The sequence below is a fragment of the Salvelinus fontinalis genome, chromosome 34, assembly GCF_029448725.1.
Source record: "Salvelinus fontinalis isolate EN_2023a chromosome 34, ASM2944872v1, whole genome shotgun sequence".
Lineage (NCBI taxonomy): Eukaryota > Metazoa > Chordata > Actinopteri > Salmoniformes > Salmonidae > Salvelinus > Salvelinus fontinalis.
Genome location: NC_074698.1, coordinates 20,089,953 through 20,103,782, shown reverse-complemented (window position 1 = coordinate 20,103,782; position 13,830 = coordinate 20,089,953). Strand labels below are relative to the sequence as shown.

The 13,830-nt window shown below is 48.6% G+C and overlaps 1 protein-coding gene across 4 annotated transcripts in view; it reads right to left on the bottom strand.

Annotated features, from left to right (window-relative positions):
• LOC129833445 (synaptotagmin-C-like) overlaps window positions 1-13,575 on the bottom strand; it is a 67,419-nt gene extending 53,844 nt beyond the window's left edge. For 3 of the 4 annotated variants that reach the window (XM_055898055.1, XM_055898053.1, XM_055898056.1), the window contains exon 1: window positions 13,253-13,575. The gene's annotated coding sequence lies outside the window, so the exon portion shown is untranslated. The other variant, XM_055898054.1, reaches the window with a different exon arrangement.
• Window positions 13,576-13,830: the final 255 nt, after the last annotated feature.

Below are 13,830 nucleotides of genomic sequence, written 5' to 3'. Positions count from 1 at the left end.
TCTCCTCTCCTCTACCATCCTCTCTTCTACTCTACCATCCTCTCCTCTCCTCTACCATCCTCTCCTCTCCTCTACCATTCTCTCCTCTCCTCTACCATCCTCTCCTTTACTCTACCATCATCTTCTCTACCATCCTCGTATCTACTCTACCATCCTCTACTCTCCTCTACCATCCTCTACTCTCCTCTACCATCCTCTCCTCTACTCTACCATCCTCTCCTCTCCTCTACCATCCTCTGCTCTACTCTACCATCCTCTCCTCTCCTCTACCATCCTCTACTCTCCTCTACCATCCTCTACTCTCCTCTACCATCCTCTCCTCTACTCTACCATCCTCTACTCTACCATTCTCTCCTCTTCTCTACCATTCTCTCCTCTACTAGACCATCCTCTACTCTACCATCCTCTCCTCTACTCTACCATCATCTACTCTACCATCCTCTCCTCTACCATTCTCTCCTCTACTCTACCATCCTCTCCTCTACTTTACCATCCTCTACTCTCCTCTACCATCCTCTCCTCTCCTCTACCATCCTCTCATCTACTCTACCATCCTCTACTTTACTCTACCTTTCTCTCCTCTACTCTACCATCCTATCCTCTACTCTACCATCCTCTCATCTACTCTACCATCCTCTCCTCTACCATCCTCTTCTCTACCATCCTCGTATCTACTCTACCATCCTCTACTCTCCTCTACCATCCTCTCCTCTACTCTACCATCCTCTCTTCTCCTCTACCATCCTCTCCTCTACCATCCTCTCCTCTCCTCTACTCTACCATCCTCTACTCTACCATCCTCTCCTCTCCTCTACCATCCTCTACTCTACCATCCTCTCCTCTACTCTACCATCCTCTCCTCTCCTCTACCATCCTCTACTCTCCTCTACTCTACCATCCTCTCCTCTACTCTACCATCCTCTCCTCTACTCTACTCTCCTCTACTCTACCATCCTCTACTCTACTCTACCATCCTCTCGTCTCCTCTACCATCCTCTCCTCTACCATCCTCTACTCTCCTCTACTCTACCATCCTCTACTCTACCATCCTCTCCTCTACTCTACCATCAACTCCTCTCCTCTACCATCCTTTACTCTCCTCTACTCTACCATCCTCTCCTCTTCTCTACCATCCTCTCCTCTCCTCTACCATCCTCTCCTCTCCTCTACCATCCTCTCCTCTACTCTACCATCCTCTCCTCTCCTCTACAATCCGCTCCTCTCCTCTACCATTCTCTCCTCTCCTCTACCATCCTCTCCTTTACTCTACCATCATCTTCTCTACCATCCTCGTATCTACTCTACCATCCTCTACTCTCCTCTACCATCCTCTACTCTCCTCTACCATCCTCTCCTCTACTCTACCATCCTCTCCTCTACCATCCTCTCCTCTACTCTACCATCCTCTCCTCTCCTCTACCATCCTCTACTCTCCTCTAGATCCTCTCCTCTCCTCTACCAACCTCTACTCTCCTCTACCATCCTCTCCTTTACTCTACCATCCTCTACTCTACCATTCTCTCCTCTTCTCTACCATTCTCTCCTCTACTAGACCATCCTCTACTCTACCATCCTCTCCTCTACTCTACCATCATCTACTCTACTCTACCATCCTCTCCTCTACCATTCTCTCCTCTACCATCCTCTCCTCTTCTCTACTATCCTCTACTCTCCTCTACCATCCTCTCCTCTCCTCTACCATCCTCTCCTCTCCTCTACCATCCTCTCCTCTCCTCTACGATCCTCTACTCTCCTCTACTCTACCATCCTCTACTCTACCGTCCTCTCCTCTCCTCTACCACCCTCTCCTCTCCTCTACCATCCTCTACTCTCCTCTCCTCTCCTCTACCATCCTCTCCTCTCCTCTACCATCCTCTCCTCTCCTCTACCATCCTCTCCTCAACCATCCTCTCCTCTCCTCTACGATCCTCTACTCTCCTCTACCATCCTCTACACTCCTCTTCTCTACCATCCTCTCCTCTCCTCTACCACCCTCTCCTCTCCTCTACCATCCTCTACTCTCCTCTTCTCTACCATCCTCTCCTCTCCTCTACTCTACCATCCTCTACTCTACCATCCTCTCCTCTCCTCTACCATCCTCTACTCTACCACCCTCTCCTCTACTCTACCATCCTCTCCTCTCCTCTACCATCCTCTACTCTCCTCTACTCTACCATCCTCTCCTCTACTCTACCATCCTCTCCTCTACTCTACTCTCCTCTACTCTACCATCCTCTACTCTACTCTACCATCCTCTCGTCTCCTCTACCATCCTCTCCTCTACCATCCTCTACTCTCCTCTCCTCTACCATCCTTTACTCTCCTCTACTCTACCATCCTCTCCTCTCCTCTACCATCCTCTCCTCTACTCTACCATTCTCTCCTCTCCTCTACCATCCTCTCCTTTACTCTACCATCATCTTCTCTACCATCCTCGTATCTACTCTACCATCCTCTACTCTCCTCTACCATCCTCTACTCTCCTCTACCATCCTCTCCTCTACTCTACCATCCTCTCCTCTCCTCTACCATCCTCTCCTCTACTCTACCATCCTCTCCTCTCCTCTACCATCCTCTACTCTCCTCTACCATCCTCTCCTCTCCTCTACCAACCTCTACTCTCCTCTACCATCCTCTCCTCTACTCTACCATCCTCTACTCTACCATTCTCTCCTCTTCTCTACCATTCTCTCCTCTACTAGACCATCCTCTACTCTACCATCCTCTCCTCTACTCTACCATCATCTACTCTACTCTACCATCCTCTCCTCTACCATTCTCTCCTCTACCATCCTCTCCTCTTCTCTACTATCCTCTACTCTCCTCTACCATCCTCTCCTCTCCTCTACCATCCTCTCCTCTCCTCTACCATCCTCTCCTCTCCTCTCCTCTACGATCCTCTACTCTCTTCTACTCTACCATCCTCTACTCTACCATCCTCTCCTCTACCACCCTCTCCTCTCCTCTACCATCCTCTCCTCTCCTCTCCTCTACCATCCTCTCCTCTCCTCTACCATCCTCTCCTCTCCTCTACCACCCTCTCCTCTCCTCTACCATCCTCTACTCTCCTCTCCTCTACCATCCTCTCCTCTCCTCTACCATCCTCTCCTCTCCTCTACCATCCTCTCCTCTACCATCCTCTCCTCTCCTCTACGATCCTCTACTCTCCTCTACCATCCTCTACTCTCCTCTTCTCTACCATCCTCTCCTCTCCTCTACCACCCTCTCCTCTCCTCTATCATCCTCTACTCTCCTCTTCTCTACCATCCTCTACTCTACTCTACCATCCTCTATTCTACTCTACCATCCTCTCCTCTACTCTACGATCCTCTCCTCTACCATCCTCTCCTCTCCTCTACCATTCTCTAGTCTCCTCTACCATCCTCTCCTCTACTCTACCATGCTCTTCTCTACCATCCTCTAATCTCCTCTACCATCCTCTACTCTTCTTTACCATTCTCTCCTCTACTCTCCACTACCATCCTCTCCTATCCTCTACCATCCTCTCCTCTCTCCTCTACAAGCCTCTACTCTCCTCTACCATCCTCTACTCTACCATCCTCTACTCTACTCTACCATCCCCTACTCTACTCTATCATCCTCTCCTCTACATCCTCTACTCTCCTCTACAATCCTCTACTCTACCCTCCTCTACTCTACAATCCTCTCCTCTACTCTACCATCCTCTACTCTACTCTACCATCCTCTACTCTACTCTACCATCCTCTACTCTACTCTACTCTACCATCCTCTCCTCTCCTCTACATCCTCTACTCTACTCTACCATCCTCCCCTCTACTCTACCATCCTCTACTCTACTCTACATCCTCTACTCTACTCTACCATCCTCTACTCTCCTCTACCATCCTCTACTCTACTCTACCATCCTCTACTCTACTCTACCATCCTCTCCTCTACCATCCTCTACTCTCCTCTACCATCCTCTACTCTACCATCCTCTACTCTACTCTCCCCTACTCTACTCTACCATCCTCTCCTCTACTCTACCATCCTCTACTCTACTCTACCATCCTCTCCTCTACATCCTCTACTCTACTCTATATCCTCTACTCTACTCTACCGTCCTCTACTCTACTCTACCATCCTCTCCTCTCCTCTACCATCCTCTACTCTACCGTCCTCTACTCTACTCTACTATCATCTAATCTACTCTACTCTACCATCCTCTACTCTATTCTACCATCCTCTACTCTACTCTACCATCCTCTCCTCTACTCTACCATTCTCTCCTCTGCTCTACCATTCTCTCCTCTACTCTACCATCCCCTCCTCTACCATCCTCTCCTCTACCATTCTCTCCTCTACTCTACCATTCTCTCCTCTGCTCTACCATTCTCTCCTCTACTAGACCATCCTCTACTCTACCATCCTCTCCTCTACTCTACCATCATCTACTCTACCATCCTCTCCTCTACCATTCTCTCCTCTACTCTACCATCCTCTCCTCTACTTTACCATCCTCTACTCTCCTCTACCATCCTCTCCTCTACCATCCTCTCCTCTCCTCTACCATCCTCTCATCTACTCTACCATCCTCTACTTTACTCTACCTTTCTCTCCTCTACTCTACCATCCTATCCTCTACTCTACCATCCTCTCATCTACTCTACCATCCTCTCCTCTACCATCCTCTTCTCTACCATCCTCGTATCTACTCTACCATCCTCTACTCTCCTCTACCATCCTCTCCTCTACTCTACCATCCTCTCTTCTCCTCTACCATCCTCTCCTCTACCATCCTCTCCTCTCCTCTACTCTACCATCCTCTACTCTACCATCCTCTCCTCTCCTCTACCATCCTCTACTCTACCATCCTCTCCTCTACTCTACCATCCTCTCCTCTCCTCTACCATCCTCTACTCTCCTCTACTCTACCATCCTCTCCTCTACTCTACCATCCTCTCCTCTACTCTACTCTCCTCTACTCTACCATCCTCTACTCTACTCTACCATCCTCTCGTCTCCTCTACCATCCTCTCCTCTACCATCCTCTACTCTCCTCTACTCTACCATCCTCTACTCTACCATCCTCTCCTCTACTCTACCATCAACTCCTCTCCTCTACCATCCTTTACTCTCCTCTACTCTACCATCCTCTCCTCTTCTCTACCATCCTCTCCTCTCCTCTACCATCCTCTCCTCTCCTCTACCATCCTCTCCTCTACTCTACCATCCTCTCCTCTCCTCTACAATCCGCTCCTCTCCTCTACCATTCTCTCCTCTCCTCTACCATCCTCTCCTTTACTCTACCATCATCTTCTCTACCATCCTCGTATCTACTCTACCATCCTCTACTCTCCTCTACCATCCTCTACTCTCCTCTACCATCCTCTCCTCTACTCTACCATCCTCTCCTCTACCATCCTCTCCTCTACTCTACCATCCTCTCCTCTCCTCTACCATCCTCTACTCTCCTCTACCATCCTCTCCTCTCCTCTACCAACCTCTACTCTCCTCTACCATCCTCTCCTTTACTCTACCATCCTCTACTCTACCATTCTCTCCTCTTCTCTACCATTCTCTCCTCTACTAGACCATCCTCTACTCTACCATCCTCTCCTCTACTCTACCATCATCTACTCTACTCTACCATCCTCTCCTCTACCATTCTCTCCTCTACCATCCTCTCCTCTTCTCTACTATCCTCTACTCTCCTCTACCATCCTCTCCTCTCCTCTACCATCCTCTCCTCTCCTCTACCATCCTCTCCTCTCCTCTACGATCCTCTACTCTCCTCTACTCTACCATCCTCTACTCTACCGTCCTCTCCTCTCCTCTACCACCCTCTCCTCTCCTCTACCATCCTCTACTCTCCTCTCCTCTCCTCTACCATCCTCTCCTCTCCTCTACCATCCTCTCCTCTCCTCTACCATCCTCTCCTCAACCATCCTCTCCTCTCCTCTACGATCCTCTACTCTCCTCTACCATCCTCTACACTCCTCTTCTCTACCATCCTCTCCTCTCCTCTACCACCCTCTCCTCTCCTCTACCATCCTCTACTCTCCTCTTCTCTACCATCCTCTCCTCTCCTCTACTCTACCATCCTCTACTCTACCATCCTCTCCTCTCCTCTACCATCCTCTACTCTACCACCCTCTCCTCTACTCTACCATCCTCTCCTCTCCTCTACCATCCTCTACTCTCCTCTACTCTACCATCCTCTCCTCTACTCTACCATCCTCTCCTCTACTCTACTCTCCTCTACTCTACCATCCTCTACTCTACTCTACCATCCTCTCGTCTCCTCTACCATCCTCTCCTCTACCATCCTCTACTCTCCTCTACTCTACCATCCTCTACTCTACCATCCTCTCCTCTACTCTACCATCAACTCCTCTCCTCTACCATCCTTTACTCTCCTCTACTCTACCATCCTCTCCTCTCCTCTACCATCCTCTCCTCTACTCTACCATTCTCTCCTCTCCTCTACCATCCTCTCCTTTACTCTACCATCATCTTCTCTACCATCCTCGTATCTACTCTACCATCCTCTACTCTCCTCTACCATCCTCTACTCTCCTCTACCATCCTCTCCTCTACTCTACCATCCTCTCCTCTCCTCTACCATCCTCTCCTCTACTCTACCATCCTCTCCTCTCCTCTACCATCCTCTACTCTCCTCTACCATCCTCTCCTCTCCTCTACCAACCTCTACTCTCCTCTACCATCCTCTCCTCTACTCTACCATCCTCTACTCTACCATTCTCTCCTCTTCTCTACCATTCTCTCCTCTACTAGACCATCCTCTACTCTACCATCCTCTCCTCTACTCTACCATCATCTACTCTACTCTACCATCCTCTCCTCTACCATTCTCTCCTCTACCATCCTCTCCTCTTCTCTACTATCCTCTACTCTCCTCTACCATCCTCTCCTCTCCTCTACCATCCTCTCCTCTCCTCTCCTCTACGATCCTCTACTCTCTTCTACTCTACCATCCTCTACTCTACCATCCTCTCCTCTACCACCCTCTCCTCTCCTCTACCATCCTCTCCTCTCCTCTCCTCTACCATCCTCTCCTCTCCTCTACCATCCTCTCCTCTCCTCTACCACCCTCTCCTCTCCTCTACCATCCTCTACTCTCCTCTCCTCTACCATCCTCTCCTCTCCTCTACCATCCTCTCCTCTCCTCTACCATCCTCTCCTCTACCATCCTCTCCTCTCCTCTACGATCCTCTACTCTCCTCTACCATCCTCTACTCTCCTCTTCTCTACCATCCTCTCCTCTCCTCTACCACCCTCTCCTCTCCTCTATCATCCTCTACTCTCCTCTTCTCTACCATCCTCTACTCTACTCTACCATCCTCTATTCTACTCTACCATCCTCTCCTCTACTCTACGATCCTCTCCTCTACCATCCTCTCCTCTCCTCTACCATTCTCTAGTCTCCTCTACCATCCTCTCCTCTACTCTACCATGCTCTTCTCTACCATCCTCTAATCTCCTCTACCATCCTCTACTCTTCTTTACCATTCTCTCCTCTACTCTCCACTACCATCCTCTCCTATCCTCTACCATCCTCTCCTCTCTCCTCTACAAGCCTCTACTCTCCTCTACCATCCTCTACTCTACCATCCTCTACTCTACTCTACCATCCCCTACTCTACTCTATCATCCTCTCCTCTACATCCTCTACTCTCCTCTACAATCCTCTACTCTACCCTCCTCTACTCTACAATCCTCTCCTCTACTCTACCATCCTCTACTCTACTCTACCATCCTCTACTCTACTCTACCATCCTCTACTCTACTCTACTCTACCATCCTCTCCTCTCCTCTACATCCTCTACTCTACTCTACCATCCTCCCCTCTACTCTACCATCCTCTACTCTACTCTACATCCTCTACTCTACTCTACCATCCTCTACTCTCCTCTACCATCCTCTACTCTACTCTACCATCCTCTACTCTACTCTACCATCCTCTCCTCTACCATCCTCTACTCTCCTCTACCATCCTCTACTCTACCATCCTCTACTCTACTCTCCCCTACTCTACTCTACCATCCTCTCCTCTACTCTACCATCCTCTACTCTACTCTACCATCCTCTCCTCTACATCCTCTACTCTACTCTATATCCTCTACTCTACTCTACCGTCCTCTACTCTACTCTACCATCCTCTCCTCTCCTCTACCATCCTCTACTCTACCGTCCTCTACTCTACTCTACTATCATCTAATCTACTCTACTCTACCATCCTCTACTCTATTCTACCATCCTCTACTCTACTCTACCATCCTCTCCTCTACTCTACCATTCTCTCCTCTGCTCTACCATTCTCTCCTCTACTCTACCATCCCCTCCTCTACCATCCTCTCCTCTACCATTCTCTCCTCTACTCTACCATCCTCTCCTCTACTCTACCATCCTCTACTCTCCTCTACCATTCTCTCCTCTACTCTACCATCCCCTCCTCTACCATCCTCTACTCTACCATCCTCTTCTTTACTCTACCATCCTCTACTCTACTCTACCATTCTCTCCTCTACTCTACCATCCTCTACTCTACTTTACCATCCTCTCCTCTTCTCAACCATCCTCTCCTCTACTCTACCATCCTCTAATCTCCTCTACCATCCTCTACTCTTCTTTACCATTCTCTCCTCTACTCTCCACTGCCATCCTCTCCTCTCCTCTACCATCCTCTCCTCTCTCCTCTACAATCCTCTACTCTCCTCTACCATCCTCTACTCTACCATCCTCTACTCTACTCTACCATCCCCTACTCTACTCTATCATCCTCTCCTCTACATCCTCTACTCTACTCTACCATCCTCTACTCTCCTCTACCATCCTCTACTCTACCATCCTCTCCTCTACTCTACAATCCTCTCCTCTACTCTACCATCCTCTACTCTACTCTACAATCCTCTCCTCTACTCTACCATCCTCTACTCTACTCTACCATCCTCTCCTCTACTCTACCATCCTCTACTCTACTCTACATCCTCTACTCTACTCTACCATCCTCTACTCTACTCTACCATCCTCTCCTCTACCATCCTCTACTCTCCTCTACCATCCTCTACTCTACTCTACCATCCTCTCCTCTACCATCCTCTACTCTCCTCTACCATCCTCTACTCTACCATCCTCTACTCTACTCTCCCCTACTCTACTCTACCATCCTCTCCTCTACTCTAGCATCCTCTACTCTACTCTACCATCCTCTCCTCTACATCCTCTACTCTACTCTATATCCTCTACTCTACTCTACCGTCCTCTACTCTACTCTACCATCCTCTCCTCTCTTCTACCATCCTCTACTCTACCGTCCTCTACTCTACTCTACCATCATCTAATCTACTCTACTCTACCATCCTCTACTCTATTCTACCATCTTCTACTCTACCATCCGCTCTTCTCCTCTACCACCCTCTACTCTACTCTACCATCCTCTACTCTACCATCCTCTCCTCTACTCTACCATTCTCTCCTCTGCTCTACCATTCTCTCCTCTACTCTACCATCCTCTACTCTACCATCCCCTCCTCTACCATACTCTCCTCTACCATTCTCTCCTCTACTCTACCATCCTCTCCTCTACTCTACCATCCTCTACTCTCCTCTACCATTCTCTCCTCTACTCTACCATCCCCTCCTCTACCATCCTCTACTCTACCATCCTCTTCTTTACTCTACCATCCTCTACTCTACTCTACCATTCTCTCCTCTACTCTACCATCCTCTACTCTACTTTACCATCCTCTCCTCTACTCTACCATCCTCTACTCTACTCTACCATCCTCTCCTCTACCATTCTCTCCTCTACTCTACCATCCTCTACTCTACTCTACCATCCTCTACTCTACTTTACCATCCTCTCCTCTTCTCAACCATCCTCTCCTCTACTCTACCATCCTCTAATCTCCTCTACCATCCTCTACTCTTCTTTACCATTCTCTCCTCTACTCTCCACTGCCATCCTCTCCTCTCCTCTACCATCCTCTCCTCTCTCCTCTACAATCCTCTACTCTCCTCTACCATCCTCTACTCTACCATCCTCTACTCTACTCTACCATCCCCTACTCTACTCTATCATCCTCTCCTCTACATCCTCTACTCTACTCTACCATCCTCTACTCTCCTCTACCATCCTCTACTCTACCATCCTCTACTCTACCATCCTCTCCTCTACTCTACAATCCTCTCCTCTACTCTACCATCCTCTACTCTACTCTACAATCCTCTCCTCTACTCTACCATCCTCTACTCTACTCTACCATCCTCTCCTCTACTCTACCATCCTCTACTCTACTCTACATCCTCTACTCTACTCTACCATCCTCTACTCTACTCTACCATCCTCTCCTCTACCATCCTCTACTCTCCTCTACCATCCTCTACTCTACTCTACCATCCTCTCCTCTACCATCCTCTACTCTCCTCTACCATCCTCTACTCTACCATCCTCTACTCTACTCTCCCCTACTCTACTCTACCATCCTCTCCTCTACTCTACCATCCTCTACTCTACTCTACCATCCTCTCCTCTACATCCTCTACTCTACTCTATATCCTCTACTCTACTCTACCGTCCTCTACTCTACTCTACCATCCTCTCCTCTCTTCTACCATCCTCTACTCTACCGTCCTCTACTCTACTCTACCATCATCTAATCTACTCTACTCTACCATCCTCTACTCTATTCTACCATCTTCTACTCTACCATCCGCTCTTCTCCTCTACCACCCTCTACTCTACTCTACCATCCTCTACTCTACCATTCTCTCCTCTGCTCTACCATTCTCTCCTCTACTCTACCATCCTCTACTCTACCATCCCCTCCTCTACCATACTCTCCTCTACCATTCTCTCCTCTACTCTACCATCCTCTCCTCTACTCTACCATCCTCTACTCTCCTCTACCATTCTCTCCTCTACTCTACCATCCCCTCCTCTACCATCCTCTACTCTACCATCCTCTTCTTTACTCTACCATCCTCTACTCTACTCTACCATTCTCTCCTCTACTCTACCATCCTCTACTCTACTTTACCATCCTCTCCTCTACTCTACCATCCTCTACTCTACTCTACCATCCTCTCCTCTACCATTCTCTCCTCTACTCTACCATCCTCTACTCTACTCTACCATCCTCTCCTCTCCTCTACCATTCTCTCCTCTACTCTACCATCCTCTCCTCTACTCTACCATCCTCTCCTCTACTCTACCATCCTCTCCTCTCCTCTACCGTCCTCTCCTCTCCTCTACCGTCCTCTCCTCTACTCTACCATCCTCTCCTCTTCTCTACCATCCTCTCCTCTACTCTGTGCTGTCTGTTCTACTGTATTCCATGGACTTGTGTTATAAGAGCACTATCACTTCCGACCTCAATACTCATCCTTTAAGACATGAAGTCACTGGATGCAGGGCCCTCCGTGACTCACACAGAGGTCATGACCTTTGCTCACTAGCACTGGCATGGATCTTTGCATCACTTCCTACCTATCGAGGCCAGTGCATCACAGTGTCATGTCTGTCTGGGCCAATATCATCTGTGCTCTCTGCTCATCCAACTGTGTCAAACTGATGCACTAGGGTAAATAGATACTACCAAATACCTTTACCGCTACAAAAGAGGACTGCCTCCCGTGTTTGGCTGTGAGATGGCACTAGAAATACAAGGCCAAGATTGAAGACCTTATATTAATGTCTATTGACTAAAGGTAATAGCTTTGCTGCCTGCTACTCAGCCTTTAGGTTACTCCAGGCTGGCCTGTAAAAGCCCATAGGCAAGCTTTTAGTACAACTATCCGACGTTGGAGGTTTCAATATTCTGTTTATGTCCATACATCATCACATAAATACACACACACACACACACACACACACACACACACACACACACACACACACCCACACACACCCACACACACACACACACACACACACACACACACACACACACACACACACACACACACACACACACACACACACACACACACACACACACACACACACACACACACACACACACACACACACACACACACACACATACTGAAGTCTGCTGTGCTGCATGCAGGGCTCTCTGCTGTTCCAGGCCTGCTCCCGCGAGTGTCTAAATTATCTATAACATCACACAGGAAACGCAGCGCGAGCACCAAGCTGAGCGAGAGGCCAGTGAGGAACCCTGGGATACTGGTTCCGATCTCTTCCTGTGCTGACTAGAGCCGGTGGAAGAAGCTGCACATCCATATATGCAGAGCAGCTCACTGGTCCAATACTCAGATGGGTAACATTATCATCATCCACACAGAGCACGTGGATAGCCCTTGCTTCATACTTCGCTTACATTTACGTCAAAGTCAGTGAGCAATCAAGACTGTCCTTGTGACTTTGGTTACATATGAGCGTATTCATATTTGCATAATTATGGAAGTCTATCTCATAAAGCCAGAGCCACTGTGCATTTGATGGGGCAGAGGGGAGAAGGGAGAGGAGAGAGGGGTGGGGTGGGGTGGGGTGAAGGGGGTGTGGGTGGAGGGGAATAACACTGTTTCAGCTCCTACATGTTTCCCCTGTCTTACTCATGCTGTGTGTGTGTGTGTGTGTGTGTGTGTGTGTGTGTGTGTGTGTGTGTGTGTGTGTGTGTGTGTGTGTGTGTGTGTGTGTGTGTGTGTGTGTGTGTGTGTGTGTGTGCGTGCGTGCGTGCGTGCGTGCGTGTTTCGCCCTATACACCTATACATGCATTCAAAAGTTGGATTTATCTGAGAGCAATGGCTTACATCCCGACAGACATATAAACCCACATACATGCTGTGCACACTGCACACTTGCGCGAGAGATAACCTACAGTGTAGGCTACATAGGCTACTATATGCATGCCATAACGCTCGAACCAATGGGCTATACATTAAATTAGAATAGATTACATTCGCACATCACTGCACAAAATATGCATAAAATGTATCTTTGAACCGGACAGACATACAGTCAGTTAGGTGGCACATAGCTACAGTATAGACTATAACACATACGTGACACAAGATCACACAGGATATTATGGTGAGTAGCCTAACCTATATAACGACACATAGTCGTGTATTAATATGACAACAATGAAATATCATCATACCTCTATGTTGTATCCGAGACTGCTCTCTCTCTCCTACCTGCCCTTTTCATCCAAACACAAGCCTATTTTTTCAGATGCGACGCGTTAAAAATCAACATTCCGCCCTCTACCCCAAGACAGGAAAATGGGCTCAAATACTGCACCTGGGATGGAAGAATAAGGCGGAGGGGTAGACTGAGAGGGAGAAATGAACAATATGCTATTTCTCCGCTCCCCTCTCATTCTTTCCTATTTTCTTGTCTTGGAATGTGTTTTCTGTCTTCTCACCCTCGTTTTTTCTTTTTATTTCACTCTCCCCTCCCTCCCTCTCTTTCCCCTGTGCTCGGAATACTAAACGGGCTCCTTCTCCGCTCGCTGACTGTATAGCGCTACCCGTGCTAAAGACATACTGATGTATATGTGTGGTAGAGAGGGGAGAGAGAGCCGAGCAGAGCCCGGGGATGGGAGGGGAAGGTAGAGGCAGTGTGTAAGGAGGAGAGGGGGTGTTGCTGGAGGCGAGGAGACGCGTGGTGCGATGGGGACAGACCGCTGTGGCTCGGCCCACCGCCAAAGTTACACGGCGTATGTGCCATGGTGTCCGGACGAGTGATAGCGCGCAGCACCTCGTTAGGATCAAATCATGGTTTCGTGATAATATAATTTCCCTTCATGTGTGTACTGTAGGTCTATCTAACGACGTGACACAACACCAAAACAAAAATAATTTAAAACTGTAGCAATG